The sequence below is a fragment of the Eptatretus burgeri genome, chromosome 1, assembly GCF_056783735.1.
Source record: "Eptatretus burgeri isolate ZD-2024b chromosome 1, Ebu_testis_v1, whole genome shotgun sequence".
Taxonomy (NCBI): Eukaryota; Metazoa; Chordata; class Myxini; order Myxiniformes; family Myxinidae; genus Eptatretus; species Eptatretus burgeri.
This window is the reverse complement of record NC_140961.1, coordinates 69,405,962-69,425,520: the sequence shown is the minus strand read 5'-3', so window position 1 is coordinate 69,425,520 and position 19,559 is coordinate 69,405,962. Positions and strand designations below refer to the sequence as shown.

The 19,559-nt window shown below is 42.6% G+C and overlaps 1 protein-coding gene across 1 annotated transcript in view; it reads left to right on the top strand.

Moving 5' to 3' along the window:
• LOC147034683 (uncharacterized) overlaps positions 1-19,559 on the top strand; it is an 81,161-nt gene that overhangs the window by 46,798 nt on the left and 14,804 nt on the right. The window contains exon 2 of the mRNA XM_085887105.1: positions 10,415-10,448. The gene's annotated coding sequence lies outside the window, so the exon portion shown is untranslated. The remainder of the gene's footprint in view (positions 1-10,414; positions 10,449-19,559) is intronic.

Genomic DNA, 19,559 nt, shown 5'->3' with positions numbered 1-19,559 from the left:
GAGAGGGACTTCTGCTCGATGGCCAAACTTGTAAATATGCTTGTCCTGGACGCCCGCTCACTGCGCTGGCCCCGAGGGCCAGTTGAGGAGCTGCGATAGGGTGTGGACTAGTGAGACATCGACCGCACGCCCACTGGCCTCGGATTGGACTTACCTGCTAAACGCCATTAACGGCGACGTAGGGCCTCCATTAACTTGGCATCGACATGGCCGCGGGCGAGAAGCAAAGTAGATCAAGCGTTAAAGGCACATTCAACTTCACTATCAGTCAAAATAAACCTTTTGACACAAGTTGGTATGTGTGTTCCCATCTCAATCCCTTGGCTGATGTTATGTGGAACCACAAGTTCAAATCTCATATACCATTTGTGTTTCTCTTTGGTGCACTAATGTGTGTTATTCGTATAAAAGTACACTGATTAGTACTGGTACGTGTTCCTTCCTGTGGTTTCTGTAGTCGCTCCTCTTATGTAAGTCATGGATTAATTTTGTTTTTTTAGCTATACATTTTTTCATGTTAAAATACTTGCACATGTTCTTGAAACTTCAGTAATCTACATATCCACTGATCTACATGAGTACATCTTCACAATTTTTTTTTTTCGAAAAGCATCATCATTTTATGTTGTTTTCAAACTGATATTGTAACATACCGTGTGAAAAACAAACTCACAGGGTTAATTGTGAAAACTTTTAAAAATCAAAATGCACTTTACTTATGTTTATGGCATCTACTTGTGTTTATAGCATGTTTCCAGAAAGAGCTCAAGATGCAAAAGAGAGTCCAAAAAACAGTACGTGGAAACGATACACGCAATACAATATGTATCACTTGACCTCATGATGTGTGGTTTACAGGGTTAAAATGTCTCACTCCGAGCCGGTTTGGTTGAACTTGTTCAGACATTTGGGTTTGTGTCTTGGAGTTGATACCTTAATCGAAACAACGATCACGAGGCAAACGCTGAGCATAACTCGAGAATCATTTTGAACAGTCGATGAAGGAGTTGCAACAAGGCGTAACATATTGTTGTGGTTACCAAATTCGCAAACCACCATTCAGGTCCCTTAGGTGAGGTATCTCGGTAAGTGCATGTGTAGTTAGGCCCAAACCCGTTGTCTAGTGGGAATACATGTCATTTATGCGTGCTGCGACTCTTCAGGATAGCCGTTTTTCTTTTACTATCTTTATTTTGGACCAACCGCCATGATTACCACCACAACCACAACATCAACCACCAACCACAACGCCGCTTCACCACAACCGCCACGACCTTCACGTCACACCTCGCAGCCGTCGCATCGCCACCGTTCTTGCGCCGCCTGTGGGTACCGGTGTTGGACTCGTGCAGGGCGCGCGCCGAACAGCGTGTACAAAATCACGGATTTTCTGCTTCAAAAACGGATCGAAAACGACACACGCCCACTTTTTGCCGTCCAATCGGTGAGCGAGGGGCGATTTGGCCCCGCCTCCAGGACGATCGATATATGCAAATTTGTGGATCAAAAAGCCTTCACGCCCACTTTTTCTCGGGCCAATGGGGAGCGAGGTGAAAGGTCAAAGGGAGGGGGTCAAAGGCGAAGCTACGGGGGGATAAAAGGACCGTGTTTGTCAGTCAGGAGAGTGGAGAGTGGAGAGTCGGAGAGTCCAGAGGCGGAGAGTAGGAGAGTCGGAAGCAGAGGGTCAAGACTTCGCGGGCGGTGGAGCTGCTCGTCGTGTGCGTTGGAGTCGGAACGGAGGGGACGAGCTGTGGGAAGGCGGCGACACCAGACGAGGGGGTGCTCGCGTTGTGCAGGGAGCTGCACCCGAGGGAGGCCGACAGCGCGACCTGGCCGAGGTGGAGACGCACGCCAGGGATAATAAAGATCCTCTATACCCCGAGCATCAGCAACCCCCTCCTGTTTCCCCCCGCGCTGAGATAGTGCGACCAAGGGGGCCCCCTTTCCCACCCCCTACCAGACACTGCCCGCGAGGCCCGCGGGGTTGGGGCGCCATCGCCGCTCCGCGTCTCATCACCAGACGGGTAGGCGCGACCCGGTCTCGGCCTCAGGCCCGCCTCATTCTTGGGGGTATTCTTTTCCTTGGTTTTGGGTATGTGTTGTCGGCGCCGTCTGTGAAGTAGAATTGTATAAGTGTTGCCGTGTGCTCGGTAGTCGGTATTAGCTCTGCATTGTGTTTTCACTTTTACATTTGCTTGTTGTGTAAATTGCATTGTGTCTTTTCTGTGTGCATTTGGTGGAATTGTATATGTGTGCTTCCCGTGTGCCGCGAATAAATGTGATTTTGTGTTGAACTGTTTCCCGCTTCGCTTCGTCATTTCTCCCATTGAATCCTCATCTTGCTTCACGTAAAGGGTTGGTAGTGGGCTGAATACGCCCGATAATTAATCGAACCGTCGAGGTCGACGATAACACCGCTCGGTTATTCTGATAGTACGGAACGGGTCGCTTAAGTGACCCGTGTCCGAAGTCGACCTGCGGCGAGGTGCGATCGCCCGGTCTACCCTCCGCGTGGGTACTTAGGTAGGTCGAATTTGGCGAGCAACCCTATCCCACGTGGGGGCTGATTGGCTCGATCGCGGTGAGACCGAAAGGTCCACCCGTGACTGGTTCCCGGCGTTAGTCCAAGAGGGTCACGACTGGATTGTCCGTCCGGTGGGCGACGTGCCGCGATTCGAGTTACGTGGCCGTCAGCACGCCGGCGGGCGCGAATACCGCAACAATATTTTAAAGGTGAATACAAAGTTTCATTAACCAGACGCGGTGATGTAATAGTTAGCCTGTCCTCTTTGAGTCTGGGTGGTTGTTGGTTCGAACTCTGGCCGAGTCATACCAAAGACTGGTTTGAACCCAACTGAGTCACACCAAAGACATTAACAAATGGTATGTGCTGCTTTCTTGCTTGATACTCAGCATTTCGAGAATAGAGTGTGGACAAATAACCATCTTGGTTGGAAACCATTGTGCAGGCTTGATCGGCCTTCTGGCCGTCTCCTGCGTTGAAGTTCCTTGGGAGAGAGTTCATATTCTAAATAATCGATTGTGAGCTCATGCACCCCCTTCACTAAAGTCAAAGTGCAGATGCCAAATTATAATTGTCATAATACTCATTAAAATTTAAAATAAAACTATAATAAAGTAATTTTGTGGGATACAAACTTTTATCGCTTCCCCTGACAAGGTGATTCCACTCATCAAAAGTGATCCATTCTTTCGCTTTACACTGTCTGGCAAAACAGGGGGTGTTTGCTGGAATTTGCCAAAGGAAGCACTTTGCAAAGTGAGTTATTTAATTATAAACATGCCATTTTGTTTTTTTTGTATATATTGTCGAGGCTCGTATGAGAGCTAGCACACAACGCACAGCAAGGGGGGGCATGAGACAAGAGAGGCAGGAGAGGGAAGGATAAAACAGTGGGGAACAGAGACATTAGGAGATCTGTAGAAGGGATGGGAGTGGGGAACACGGGCTAAAGTTTCAAAAGATCCTGAAAAAATTATTGTAAAAGCGAAAGCTAGGCTATTGATGTATAACAAGAAGATGAAGAATGCCATGGAGATGATTGATACTAACTGTTTGACAGTTTATTTCTTGCTAATAAATGTGATCATGTGGTTCCGATTCAATGTACCATACTCTGTGTTACATAGCCTTGGTTCTATCGAAACAGTTTCTTGGCCTGGCGTCATGGTGGGTAGTTTGCCATCCCTCTACCAGCAGTAGTTAGAGGAGGAATCCATTTGTTGTTCAGTGTGCTGGTGATAGCTCGCTTACTCTTCTTGAAGGACACCGCAGGGTCTTTAACGTCCACCAACTAACTTCGGCCGACAAAACACCTACTTTAACGTCCACCCGAGAGACAGCACACACAATGATGAATTACCCTACCTGTGAAACACCAGGATGGCAGTTTATAGGATGTGAAACACCAGGACCCAGGCTAGACGGCTTAGAGGCGAGCGTGCATACCTCTCGGCCATCCTGCTAGCCCTGACCGTGTGGTTATCTTGGTGTAATAAACGTGATTGTCCAGGTTTCACTTGTCAAAGCGACTAAGATTGTTGGTAACTCCACACATAGAATGTGCATTGGTGCTTTGTATGTAGATAGTCCTTTGTTGATTTCTACCTTCCTCCTTATTTATTGTTGAGTTCAAGGGTTCCTCCTTGTTTTATTCTCATGGAAAACGTTCAGCCTCAAATTTGAATGAATCAGGCACGAAATGATTGCTGCTGCATGACACCTTGGTACAGAAACATTCAATAATGATCCACTTCTCCTTCCTCACACACAGACATAAGTCTCACGTATTTGTACCCTTTGGAAATAAAAGGAGGCTGACCTTTTCAGAATGGATCGTTGAAGGTTGAACACCCTGTGGAATTACATCACTTGCCCATGAGAAACAAAACAGATGGACAAATGATTGAGAAAGCACCACCACACAATATCCTCTTGATAGGTCACAACTTTCTGCAGGTAAATAACTACATCATGGTCAGCCGATAAATTTAATGAATGTTCTTCATGTAAGCTCATCTCACTGAAATTGTTATCATAGTTTCTCACTTGAGAAACTTTTCTCAATTCTGGGATTTAAATTGAAAGACATTTCATTTTTTTTTTAAATCAATTACAGACATTCAAAATGTAGAACATATATTGCATGCAATTCCTTCAAAGTAATAAAAATTGGAAACATTAATGGAAAAGATGGACTCAAGGTAATGCCAACTAAAGCACTGTATAACAAGAAGATGAAGAATGCAATGGAAATGATTGATACTAACTGTTTGACAGTTTATTTATTTTCATTTCAATAATCCTTGTTATTGTATGATGATATCCGTTTAGCTATCACATTTTTCATTAATCACAAACGTACCAAATTGGCTCATTAACAACTTTTAGGGTGGGGGATGACCTGCCTGCTGGATCCTGTTCTTGCCTCCACACGTGATACCGGTCCACTCATCGTGCTTGACTTATTAACTTCCATTTGTACAGGAAGTAGTTATCAATGTCTACTAGCCTTACTTTCCCTTATACTTCACAATCAACAAGGATCTGATACTCGAGGTCCCCTGCCTTTTGGGCGGTATGAGGAATAGATCTGTGTAACACGAAAGCTGAATCTTGAACGGTTTTTGAGATATCACGGACACAAGCCAAGTTACTGAGATGATTGCCATGGCAACTGAATTCAGCCAATCGCAGCCGCGATCTAAATAGATTGAGATAATGTCATGAGGAATAGATATCTGCAATATGAAAGGTAAATCTTGAACTGTTTTTGAAATATTGCATACACAAAAGTACATGGACAGATGATCGGTCGGATGGAGCTCATTTTAATGTCCCCTTCTCCGACCCTGTCGGAGAGGTGGGGGGATGAAAAAGTATGCAACTGCATGGAAAAAAATTTATTACCCTCGCCGAAGGAGGGAAAGTTTGTTTGTTTGTTCGTTTGTTTATCTGTCTGTCTTTCTGTTTGTCTGCACAGAATTTTCGTGTTTTTCTCCGCAACCGCTTGTCGGATTGAGACAAAATTTTCACCATTGGTGCGACTACTCATGTAGAATGTTACAATGATAATTATGATGTCAAAGGTCACATGGTGTGGCAGCCATGTTGGAAAAACGGAAAAACTTTGGACCTCTAGCTCTGAAACCGCACCAAGGAATAAATTGAAACTTGGCACATAGCAAGTACTCCTCATGGGGAATGAGTTTGATTTTTTTATGATGTCATAGGTGCCCTTGTTATGACATCTTAATTGCATATGTAGAAAGCCACATCAGATCAGTATGAAAATTTTTGAGGGTCATCTAGGGATAAAACGGTACACCAAATATTTTTGACGACGTCATCAGTCACATGATTCGGCAGCCATATATACATATCCATTTTTTTTTTTAACCTTTTTTTAAACCTTCAAAAATCTTCTTTGAAATGGCTGAACAGATTGAGCCAAAACTTTACATATATGACCACCTATCCATAAGGAACAAAAGGTTCACACACATGATATGGGTCACATGATTTGGCAGCCATGCTGGATTTACCCTAAAACCTATGAACATCTTCTTCTCCAGAACAGCTGGACAGATCGAGGGTTAACTTCACATAAATGTTCCCCAAGGTATGCATGTACCAGGTTAAGGAATAATTGATGTCACATGGTTTGGCAGCCATATTGGATTTAAAAAAAATCTTAAATAATATTTTCTCTGGAACCACTTAATCAATCCACATAATGCTTCAGAATTATGATCTCGCCGTGATGGGGAACATAGAATAAAATGTTTTAAATTTCAATTTGATTGGACACGTGGTCTGCACCCTAATGGGAGCAGCCGGAAGAAGATATATATATATCTATATATATACCAGGTCTAAGACATACTGGAGCTGCCTCTCACACACACATAGACATAATGACGAGACAAACACTTATCACAGCCACTGAGCTTCGGGGATGTGCCATCACTTCCCAGGATATTCTGGGTATCAGCGGTGTCAGAACAATGGCTCTGTTTTTCTCACCACATCCAGCAGAGCATTTACTCAGGAGGAATTTCCTCCTCCCCATGGATGCCAATCGAAGGGAATTGCCCATGCTCTATCCTTTAAAATGCTGATCATTAAGCAAGGAAGCAGCACATATCAGTTTTTTTCAAAATTGTTGGTTTGAACCACCAATCTCCCAAACTCGAGGCAGATGATTTAGCCATTACAACATCGAGTCTGGTCATCTTCACACCACTGAGTTATTGGCTGTAAAAGTCCTGAATGTGAACATCTTGAAACTTCAACTTCAGATCAAGGTCCTCTTGAGTTCTATCAGCTCCATTTTCAGATGAGCTTAAGTGCCTTCAACATCAACATAAAGTGGTACAGAAACGGCTAATTTAATCTCTTCTGAAATCAGCAAAATTGGATGGGAATTCCTCGGTAAAGCCATCAAGCTCAGGAACAAATCTTATTCCCCTTACCTGGGAGTCTGTTCCTGAGGACTTCAAGTAGGGTTTGGAAGTGTGATGTGTCATCTCGACGTAGCTGCATTTGCCACAACAGCAGTTTGTTTTGAAAAAAATTCATATGGTTGTACAACTCATGAATCAGTTGGCCTCTTTTCTGCAACTTCATGTTCAAGCCATTGAGATGTGTCATAATGCCGATGAGGAATGCCAAATCGGCCAGCCACTCTTTGTCTTTTAATTTCAGCATTGGCTTCCCTTTCATATCCATGGAGGTTGATACCTCGTCCCTGATATCGTAGAATCGTTTCAACATTTTACCCTTACTGAGCCAGCATATGTTGGAATGATAGATGAGATCTTCCTCGTTTGAATCCAGGTCATCAAGAAATCTTGGAACCGGTGCGGATTCAAAGCCCGAGGCTTGATGAAAATGATGCAGGTGACGACTAAGCCTACAACATTCTTGAAATCAAGCATCCTGGTACAGAGGTTTTCTCGGTTATAACATTATAACACAGTGGGAGATGGTCAGTTCTTCAAGATCCAAATGCCGATCAGTGATCTCTGCTTTCATCCGCGCAATTAGGTCAGTGTTAGAGCCTATCATAGCCTTCGCCCAGTCTGTTGAAATACCACTTAATTTCTCCCACTTGAGCTAGAAGCGGTCAAATGCAGCTTTCACCTCTGAGAAAAGATCTTCTCCCATCATCATCCCTTTCATTGATTGAAGGGATAGCAGTTCCTCAATGACACTGAAATAATAATTCACTCCTCAGATGAACATTGCCATTCAAGCTGTATCCATTTTGTCATTGCTTTCATCAACAGCTATGGAGAAAGAGCTGAATTTTCATTCTTCCAACCGAAGACAATTATATTTATCACAAAGACTGGCATTGTTTTGGTGACCTCCAACTTTTGTGCTTCAATGTATAAAAGTCCAACTAGTTGTGCAAAAACGATATGCCCTTTTACCATGATACATTGACAAAAAAACGTGCTCTCTGAAGGGTCGGGAATGTTCGTTCTCTACCAGCCTTGGCACTTTATGGCAGCTATCAACCTTTTCCAGCACTCAGAGACCTCTGGCAGTCAGTGGAAACTGAGCACAAGTTAGTGCAACCATATGCACAGTAAGTCTCAGGTATCACAATTAAATGCATTGTTTCATACAAGAAAATTGCATGTAATGGAAGTCACCTTGTCCTGAAAAATGGTAATAAATGTGTCACATGACTTTATTAATTGACAACTTGTCATCGTTTTTCCTTCCATCACGGTATTTTTGTCCGCACAATGTTCCAGCAGTTTGCCAACTCCATCAGGTTGCTAAACCAGAGTTTTGTAGCATCCATCTTGTCACTTCTCAGTATTCTGTTCGAGGGTAAAGAAGTACAAAGCACGTGATGATATTCAAAAGAAATACTGTGGAAGCTCCACATTGGTTGATGAGTCTCGTGCATAACCAATGGGGGCCTGGAATTTTTGCGGCCTCCAACACTATCAAGGAACAGTTTAGGCTTCCAGGCTTGCAGAAAATCCCATATGCTCGGTGAACTTATTGGATTGCCTCGAGGTGCAAACAGGGATAACAACGTGAACACAAACGACATCACACACCATAGTTACTAGTGGATAGGTGGATTCTACTTTTCAGCCTTGGGTAAGCCCCTTCTGAACATTTCGATTATGCAGTATCTCGTGCTTTTTACACTGTGTGGTCCCTATCCTTCCTCAATGGCAAGCTCTCTGCTTGTAGTATTGAATCTCCTTTCTATAAGTGGCCCACAATTTTATTGTATGCTTTCATGAAGCATGTTACTCTTGGTTGCATCCTTTTCACGCTTACCGTGAACATCGACGTCCCCGAGCCCATCTTTTTGGAACCAAACCTGTTCCTGGTTTACCAAAACCAAATCTCTACCTCATTGAATAAGCCCTTGTACTAACACGAATGCCCCTTTTACAATGCTGATTCCAATTTACACCAAACAGTCTCTGTTTCTAATAACCGGAAGCAGATGCATCTCTTTCAGCCAAATTATAGAGAAGAACAAAACACAATATTAAACCCTGGAAAATGTCTTATCCTAACTTTTGTCAATCCAGAGTGACCCCTCTGCTAATCCGCTTTTCTTCTCGTGTGGCAATCCTTTATAAGAAGTCTCTGCTTTAAGAAGACACATTAAAGTTTCTGCTCACATCCATTCCTTTGTCCCACTTTATCCCTTCCTGTGAAATTATCTGCCCATATGCATCCAGCCTTGTCCTTCCATCCTGTCTGTCAAGTTCACTGCTCACTGTTATCTTACATTATGTCCCATGCCTAAATGTGTTCATGTTTACTTTAACACATTTGCAGGCTTTCTGACTTAAATTATTCAGATACATAGTCTGCTTTTAAGGAGTTTTCCCATTTAAATAATGCATACTTTAAATTGACTTATGAATAGAGGGTCCACAGCCACATTACAACAAATTTTCCTATTAATCTGAACAGATGATAAACGGCTGCCTCTCACATACTGCTTTTAGGCATAAAATTGGAATGTCCTATGTCGAGTTTCATATCATAGTGAAGGGAAATTTTTTTGAGAGAAATACTTTTTGACCCTCCCATAAATGTTTGTTCTGTTCTTCTGTTACTCGGTCCTGCCAGAAAGAAATGTATCAGTCCTGAAAGAGGATATTAAACATCGATATCGTGCTGGCCTACCATGTCATGGGATTGATTGATTGATTTACATCATTTATAACTCTATCTGTGATGCAAGCTGTTCCTGAGTTACTTAATTTAGAGGCTTGAAAATAAACTTCTGGATATTTATAAACTATTTCTTGCATTGATTATCATGAAAATGAGCTGGCAAATCCCAACATTTGGATAGTTTATGAATAACCCTTATCACACTGAAAGTTCAGGTTGTTATCCCCTTTCAGAACTAGAGAGTTAATAGAACACGATACCCCGTACAATGAAGTTAATATTTCAATTTTAATCAAACAATGATTTAAAAAATCATTAAAAAAAATTACTGAAGTTTTGTGCACCATCCTTATCCTTACGAAAATTCATGGACTGGTATTTGTGTTTATTTGTTTGTCGTGCTACTCCTCTTACAGTTGTGGGACAATGACATCCAGACTTGCTGCAGAAGATCAGCATAATCCTAATTAATGTACAGGGGTGTTTTTGTCTTTGCTCGTGGTCTTGGAGGGGGGGGTGGTGATGGAGGGGGACACCAATTCTCTATGTAAATGTGTTTCATGTAGCGCTGCCTCGAGGTGGGGGGGGGGGTGGGGGTATTAAAAGTCTACAGTATTCCTGTCCCCACCTTTTCCAGTGAAGTGAGGTGTTTTGAATTATAAGCAGTAGGTATGTTTTTGCTTCATGTACCTAACCCAGGTTATTGTTTTTTTGCCTCCACAGAACTGTCAGTTGCCGATACACCGCCCAAATAAAGGTATGTGTCAGAAGAACGTGTTGCATGCTTGGAACATGGGTACTCCACGAGTACACTGTAATAAGACAACGTTAAATCACATTTTAGGAGATTGCGGCATTATTGATCACCATAAAACGCAGCGTCAATCGGCATCATACATAGCCGTATCAGCGGCCTCTTCTTCACCCCGATACTGCATCCTCTCACATGCCATGCCCTCCCATGCTATATAATCAATGGTTCTTGGAAGTGTTATAAAGGTGATTTGTGTTCAATGGTGTTCAAGTATATAATTCAATTTAAATAACGGTTTAAAGGTGTATAAATGCATTAATTCCAGGTTTTACTGCCATTTTACCCAGTGTCTATTACATCACCCTGTCTAACACATACATTAGTTATTCATGCCTGTTGTTTGTGTCCTTTTTGAAGTTCCTAGACCCTCCACGAGCCTCACTAGTGTATACAAAAAAGCTTTTTCAATGGGGTGCAGTTTCATGGATGTGACTTAATAATCAGCCAACCAACATAGGATATCTTTTCAAGAGATGGCATCTCTTTGTTACAAGCAAACAAACAAGTGACACATTCTATATGTACCCATTAATGACTTCAGGATGGATGACATTCCTGCCGTATCTGTTTTCGTGTCTAAAATGATGTAACAAAATGCGGCCAAAATGCCCAATTTTATGTTTGCTAAACTTTCCCTTGAACAACACTAATTTTCTTGATCAAGGGGTCGTGTCAGAGATTTTCTGGGCCTGTGATGACAATGGATACATGTTAGAGGATGTCGGGTCAATAGTTGAGTATATCCTAAATTGACATCATTTTTACCAAAAAATAATTTTGAAAGGAGATACAATTATCTGTCTGTGCTTGAATTGTGTTTGGTTTTCAACCATATTTCAGTGGTATATTAGGTTATATTTTTATTCCATCGTTTGAAGAAATCACGCTGTTTTATGTGGTTTCCTCTCAGAATGCCAGGTAATACTGAATTTATTGTGATTCCCACTGAATAGTTAGAGGTAGTAGACGAAAGTAGCAACTCAGAGAAACGGCAGGGTGTCGTTTCTCGGAGTTGTGATTTATTCTCGTACTGAAATTCAATTAATCTAGCAATTGTTTATTACTTACGAAATCTAAAGATTTCGTAAGTATATTGATCACTTCCGTCCTCTGTTTGTGTGTTTGTTACTTACGAAATCCAAAGATTTCATAAGTATATTGATGACTTCCGTCCTCTGTTTGTGTGTTTGTTTGTCACTTAAGAAATCTTTAGATTTCGTAAGTATATTGATGACTTCCGTCGTGTGTGTGTGTGTGTGTGTGTGTGTGTGTGTGTGTGAGTGTGTGTGTGTGTGTGTGTGTGTGTGTGTGTGTGTGTGTGTGTGTGTGGGTTTGTGTATGGGTGTGTATGGGTGTGTGTGTGTGTGTGTGTGTAGGCACGATAACTCGAGAATGGAAGAAGCTACCAATGTCAAATTACACCGCGTGATTCAGGAGGGTGATGGCTAGCGCTGATTTGATTTTGTTCAAAATCGGTCAAAGGTCAAGGTCACAGTGAGGTCAAACATTCGATTTTTGATGGTTTGGTACAGAATCATCGTAGAAACTTCTGGTTTGCGTCGCTACCTTCTCCAGAGACAGCTTTTATTAGACAAGGTCAGAGGTCAAGTTGACGATTTCGTAAGTACCAGTCTATGACTGCTTGTTTGTTTGTTTGTTTGTTTGTCTGTTTGTCTGTCCCCCTTCATAAGGACAATTTAAGCATGGTTTGAAAGGTCAATCTATTAACAGACCGTGTGTTCACTACAGTCTATTTTTCAGATTGAAATGAACTCGAAAAACATTTTTAAGAAAAGAGTAATTCCATCTGTTTCATGGGAAATGTAAATCGTGACTTGAAACCAGGCATCGACAGTGGTGCACAGAAACTTGAAAAAACAAGATAAAGAGCCATCAGAGTTTGCAGACCCTCATCAGGACTTGTTTTGTGTGGTGTTTGTGCAGTGTCGTGTGGTGTATATTGTGTCGTGGTTGTGTCCTGGTGTATGACGTCATGAATGAGACATAACTGGAACTGCAACTTTATCACTGCTGGCAGAGATGATCGGGTACCAAGTTGTCCTGCTTTGATGCAACACTGCTTTAATCGGACACCTGACCCTGACCCGTGACGTTTATTCTTATTCAATTGCATTCAGAATGGGAATAAAATAAATTCAAATCAAATGGAAGACCTGGAAACATTTGAAGGAACCCAACCAAGTAAAAAGCAAAGATGAAATCATCAGGAAGAACCTGCATTGGATTCACATTTCAGCTGCAACTCCTCTACCCTCAAACCCATCCAGGCACAGCCAAATGAGCCTTATTCAAAAACATTAACATAAAATAGAACCCAGATTCAAAAATTTTAAAATTCTTCGCTGCGAGACCATGCATCCGATCAGGTTGATATTTAAAATATATATATATATATATATATATATATATATATATATATATATATATATATATATATATATATATATATATATATATATATATGTATATTCCCCATCACCACCATATCTTAATTGTGAAGTTTCACATCAACTGATTGAGTGATTCAAGAGAAATAATTTTTTACGCTTTCCACTCAATCCAATATGGCTGCCAGACCACTTGACATCAATGATTCATGAATAATCTGGTGGCCCCAAGCCTGGGGAATATTTGTGTGAAGTTTCCCCTCAATCTGTCCAGCCGTTCTGGAGAAGAAGATTTTTATAGGTTTTTTTGTAAATCCAATATGGTTGCCAAACCATGTAACCTTTGACATAATATGCATGAATCTTTTGTTCCTCATGGACAGGCAGTCGTACGTGTAAAGTTTCGCCTCGATCTGTTGAGCCACTTCAGAGGAAGATTTTTGATTGTTTTTTAAAAAACAATATGGCTGCCGAATCACGTGACCGCTGGCGTCATCAATTTTTTTTTCTGTGTAGAATTTGTCCGGAGATGACGCACAAAATTTTTCATACTGATCAGATGTTGCGTTCTGCATATGCAATTATGACATCATTTAAAAATCACACTTATTCCCCATGAGGTGTGCTTGCCATGTGCCAAGTTTAAATTTTTCCTCCTTGCGGTTTCAGAGACACAGAGGTCCAAAGTTTTTCCAACATGGCTGCCACACCACGTGACGTATGACATCATAATGATGAATTGGACACTCCACATGAGTATTCGCTCCTTTGGTGAAAATTTGTCTCCATCCGACAAGCGGTTGCGGAGAAAAACACGAAAGTTCTGTGCAGACAGACAGACAGACAGATAAACAAACAATTCAACACATCTCCTCTGGCAAGGGCAAAAATAACAAAAAGTACAAAGCATAGGAAGGTGAAATTCACTGCACATGATGTGTCACGCGTGCTGAGTAAAACGAGTATTTATTTACAGACGTCGGATGTCTCGTAGATAAAGAAGATATAAGCACACGTGACGCTAGGCCGAGGCTTCAGACTGTGGCACTCTCACGAGGCTGTACCCTCAAAACGAAACGTCCCAGAAGATAAAGAAAATCGGATCATATTTGTACATGTCGTGTTTTAAAATAACTCTTTTTGCTACGAAATATCACATATTGCAGTCTCCTTGAATATTTTGAAGAAAATAAAATATATATATATATATATATATATATATATATGTTTACACACACACACACACACACACACACACACACACACACACACACAGACACACACACGGATACATGTTGCAGTACAATAATGCAATTTATTGACAGTCAATATTTACAATTTGTTGTTCCAGGAACATTTTGTTTTCTGCCAACAACCCAACGTTAATTATTGTAATCTGCACAATTATTCACAAAAAAAATAATATTATGAATTCATTTTATGTTCCCATGGACCAGATATGAAAGACGATGGGACAAGGCAGTTAAACCCTTTGAGAAAGTGATTTTTGTACTCTCCACCTTGGTAGAAGGAGATTTATGGCTCAAATTGAAGGTGATACATGTCTAATCAAGAATTCGTCTCATTCCACACTCAAAGGTCAAGCCTCAGCAGACAATTCCGAGTTTAATTAGTCTAAATACCATTAAGGCCCAGTCACACCTTAACGTTTTAGCCAGCTTATGCTGATTTTTGGAAATTTTGTCTAAAACGCTGGTACACGTCGAATACGTTATGGGTAAGTTTTGATAACATTGAGAGCACGCTGAAAAACACTGCCATACGTCGTTGTACGCTGGCTTTAAACGTTGTACTTTTCGGTTGTCCTCCAATTTTCCATGCTTGAAATTTTAAGACTTATGCCAGCGTATGACTCGCACGTTCCGCATAATGCTGGCCATTAGTTGTCGGCACGTCACGCGATCGTTGACACACGTTACTTGTAAGTTACTCATAAGTCGAAACACGTCGAGGTACCCGAAACTTATTTCTAACCTATGAGTAACGTGTTGTACTCACGTTACGCGATCGGTGACACACATCGACACGTTACTTGTGAGGTGCTCATAAGTCGAAACACATCAAGGTAATGGTTAGCGTCAGTGTTCCAGACTTCCTGTTTTTGTTTTTTTTCTTCCTTCCTTCGGTATGATGGTGATTTAGACACTTCGATTTCTAGTGCGGTTATAGTATAATATAATTAATAGGCTGCCGCTCAACGATTTAAATCATAACCACACTGCACACTGAACACCGTCATACCGAAGAAAAAAAAAACCGGGAGTCTAGAACACTGACGCTAACCATTACCTTGACATGTTTCGACTGATGAGCACCTTACAAGTAACGTGTGTCGATGTGTGTCAACGATTGCATATCATGCGTACAACTTATTCCTATCGCATGCGGAGCGTGTGTCATACGGCAAGTACGTCGTAACATTTTCAACATGTTTAAAATTACAAGACGTACTCCATTTAATACGACGTATGATATCGTACTTTAGCGTTCTATTCACGCATACCAAACTTACCCATACCGTATTCGACGTGCGCCAGCGTTTTAGACGCATTTTTCAGAGGTCGGCATACGCTGGCAAGATCGCCAAGGTGTGACTGCGATGTTGACACTTCCATTTCTGCGGCGGTTATGATTTGAATCGTTGTGCGGCAGCCTTTTCATAACCTACGCCACGTCATCGTCGGCGGTGCGTGCAACGCGCTATGCATAAGTTAGACTATCGTTGGGCATCGGTTGTGAAGGCCGCCAACAGGTTCAGCATTCGTTGGTATAAGTTATCTATAGCACAACGAAACGTTCTGTGTCCGTTACTAATACGTTATGCATAAGACCAAGTCGTTATGAATACGTCCGAATCTTTAAAAAAAAACATCAAAAGTTCAATGTAAGCCAGTGTTTTACATACATTTTAATACGTTGCCATTGCTGGCTAAAACGTCAAGGTGTGACTGGGCCTTTAGGAAGAAATACATAAGAAATCTCGAAGGGCACTCGGTGGAGCACATACCTCCACCACGGAATACCTGATCCATGAGAACACCTGGGGCCCAATACATTGTTTAAAAATCATGATACACAAGACGACATCGTTTTGGCCCCATCTCTCAATCGTGAAGAATCACTTTAAAAATTAAATAACTCGGATCCAAATCCGGATATGGATCTTCACCAAAATCGAATCAATTCTTTTTTGTCACAAACCGAACCTGTCCACAAAATTTCATCCGGTTCCGTCCACAACTTGACATATCCTGTACACAAACAGACGGAAAGAGGTGAAAACAAAACTTCCTCCATCTTCGGTTCTGGAGGTAAATGGTGCCTTCAATTTGTTACCTGAAGTGTTCTTCAGGGAAACACCTTGATCGCCCCATCATAATATTTACCCCAAGCACGAGAAGCCAAAACCTGGTTCAGCAATTGGTTTATCTCTGTCGGCAAATCTGATCAGTTTATGATTGAGGAACAACTTAATTTTCTTCAGCCGACTCCCTCCACTCTCCACCCACCCTACCTTATGGATATCCCTCCACTCTCCACCCACCCTACCTTATGGATATCCCTCCACTCTCCACCCACCCTACCTTATGGATATCCCTCCACTCTCCACCCACCCTACCTTATGGATATCCCTCCACTCTCCACCACCCTACCTTATGGATATCCCTCCACTCTCCACCCATTCTACCTTATGGATATCCCTCCACTCTCCACCCACCCTACCTTATGGATATCCCTCCACTCTCCACCCACCCTACCTTATGGATATCCCTCCACTCTCCACCCACCCTACCTTATGGATATCCCTCCACTCTCCACCCACCCTACCTTATGGATATCCCTCCACTCTCCACCCACCCTACCTTATGGATATCCCTCCACTCTCCACCCACCCTACCTTATGCATATCCCTCCACTCTCCACCCATCCTACCTGATGGATATCCCTCCACTCTCCACCACCCTACCTTATGGATATCCCTCCACTCTCCACCCACCCTACCTTATGGATATCCCTCCTCTAGTCCTCACACAATCCTCCCAGCTCATCCACGGTCCACCTATTTCCCTCCTTCCTTGCTCCCTCAAACTATGCACTCTCGTTTCCATTCCCTCTTCCCCAATCTGCACCAAGAGTCCAGCCCACCTCAGCCGGAATTTCACCAATCTCTCCGTCAAACTCATCTGCACACCAATCTCCTCCTTCTTTCCACCCTCTTCACTCCTGCAATATTCCTGACCCAGTTGTTCTTGCAAACCGACAGCCAATCATGCTCTTCTTCTTCAGAAATTCTTTTCATATCAACTGTTGGGTGATCCGAAAACACGTATGACCACTGCGTACATGTTCGTGTGTGTACGAGGTCCGTCTAAAAAGTAACGGGACTGACTTCACAGAAACTTTATTCCAAAAATTATGTGGAAATCACAGCTTGTTCCCTTCAAAATGGTTTCCCTCCAGTCTCACACACTTGTCCATCCTCTTCTTCCACGCTTCGATGCCCCTCGGAAGGCTTCTTCTGGAATCCTCCGGAGCTCCGTCGTCACGGCCCTTTTGATGGCCTCCACATCAGGAAGTCGGGTCCCCTTGATCACCCCCTTCAGCTTGGGGAATTGGAAAAAATCACAAGGGGCCAAGTCTGACGAATACGGGGGTTGCTCCAGAGTTGGCACGTTCCTCTCCACCAGAATCTGTCGGATGCTCAGGGCCCAGTGAGCAGGGGCGTTGTCATGGTGGAGCACCCAGGCGTTGTTCTCCCACAGATCCCTCTTCTTGTCCCGACTGATCGCATGACGTGCCGGAGGATCTCCTTGTCCACATATTGATTCACTGTTTGAGTCTGTGCTAGAAACTCGAAGTGGACGATGCCCTTGATGTCAAAAAACGCGATGAGCATCACCTTGACCTTCGACTTCGACATCCTTACTTTCTTTGGTCTTGGTGATGCCGGACCGTTCCACTGATGACTCTGCCGTTTGGTCTCAGGATCGTAATCGAATGTCCACAATTCATCGCCAGTAATGAGTCTCCCGAGCAGGCCTGGATCGTCCTCGAGGCGCTCGATAATGATTTGACAAACAAACACTCTTTCCTGTTTCTGGTCCTCGGACAACAGCTTGGGGACCATCTTTGCGCACACGTTGCGCATTTCGAGATTTTCAGTGATGATGCTCCAGACAGTGTCCTTGTTGATGGAAAGATCCTCAACAATCATCCGCACCGTGAGTGGACGATCCAAACGCACCATCTGCTTCACACGCTCGATGTTAACCGCCATTCTGCTCGTTGAAGGTCTTCCAGACCGTGGGTCTTCTTCAACCTCCTCCCGTCCCTCTTTTTACCTCTTTTGCCATTCAAATGCACATGTACGTGACATCGTTTATTTTGCCCTCATCCAGGACGGGATACCGATAAATATCTAACCAATGATGACCACATTCGTCGTTTACCATCAGACGCACCTCCTGGTTGTTATTGTGTACAATTGAGATCGGGGGAGTGCTCGTCACACTCCACATGTTTCGATTTTCCCACCGATAACATCACGTGCCTTCTGGTTGAATGGTTTGCATTAGTCGGAACAATCATCTGGGTGGCAGATGGACGGTTGTTCTTTGCGGATTATGTGGTTTTTCCGTGTGAGACATAATCCGTGGCGATGCTCACCACAAGTCAGGAGGTGTGTCTGAAACATATTCATATATGCATATATCCATATATCCGAAAATCATTATATCCGAACTTTTGAATTCATGGACCTGTGTTTGTGGGTTTGTTTGTTTGTGGTTTTGTTTGTTGCGCTACTCCTCCTACAGGTCTGGCCCAATTACAACCAGACTTGCCGCAGCAGATCAATATGGCCCCAATTAATGTTTCGGGTTGTTTTATCTTTGCCGTTGGTCTTGATGGAGTGAGGGGGGAGAGACAAATTCTCCATGTAAATATGTTTCGTGTTGCGCCGCCTTCAGGTGGGTGAGGGTATTACAAGTCTCTACCATTTACAGTACAGTGCAGTATTCCTGTCCCCACGTTTTCCAGTACAGTGAGGTGTTTTGAATCACAAGCAGTCAGGATGTTTTTTTCTTCATGCACGTAACCCGGGTTATTTTGTTTTACCTTATACGGAGCTGTCACTTGCCTATACACCACCCAAATAAAGGTGTGCGTCAGAAGAACGTGTTGCATGTTTGGAACAAAATTTCCCATCGAGCGGAGACTCTGCCGGTGTATGTAATGTATCTTTTAACGTTGTACAATCATTACCTTATAACAAGGACTGGAACCATTTAATTATAAAAGTTATAAAAACATGGACAATCGGTTCCTGTTCTGTGAAGTCGGAGTTTTAAACACAGGGGACTTCACCCTCTTAAAACGACGAGAAGCCGTCTGTCCTGTGTGCCTGCACTGAATTATGGGTGTTCATGTGACGGTGATATTTGGCATAATGATAATGATTTATCTATTCATTTCATGATGATGTACTTGGACTTGATCTGCAGAAGATCGTGACGATTTAACAATTTTTTTTCCCTCCAAAAAATAAAATTAATTTTCCTCTTTTTGCACTGATTATCACAATAAAGTTCATAAACAAGGGTATTGGATAAAGTTTGAAGGTAAA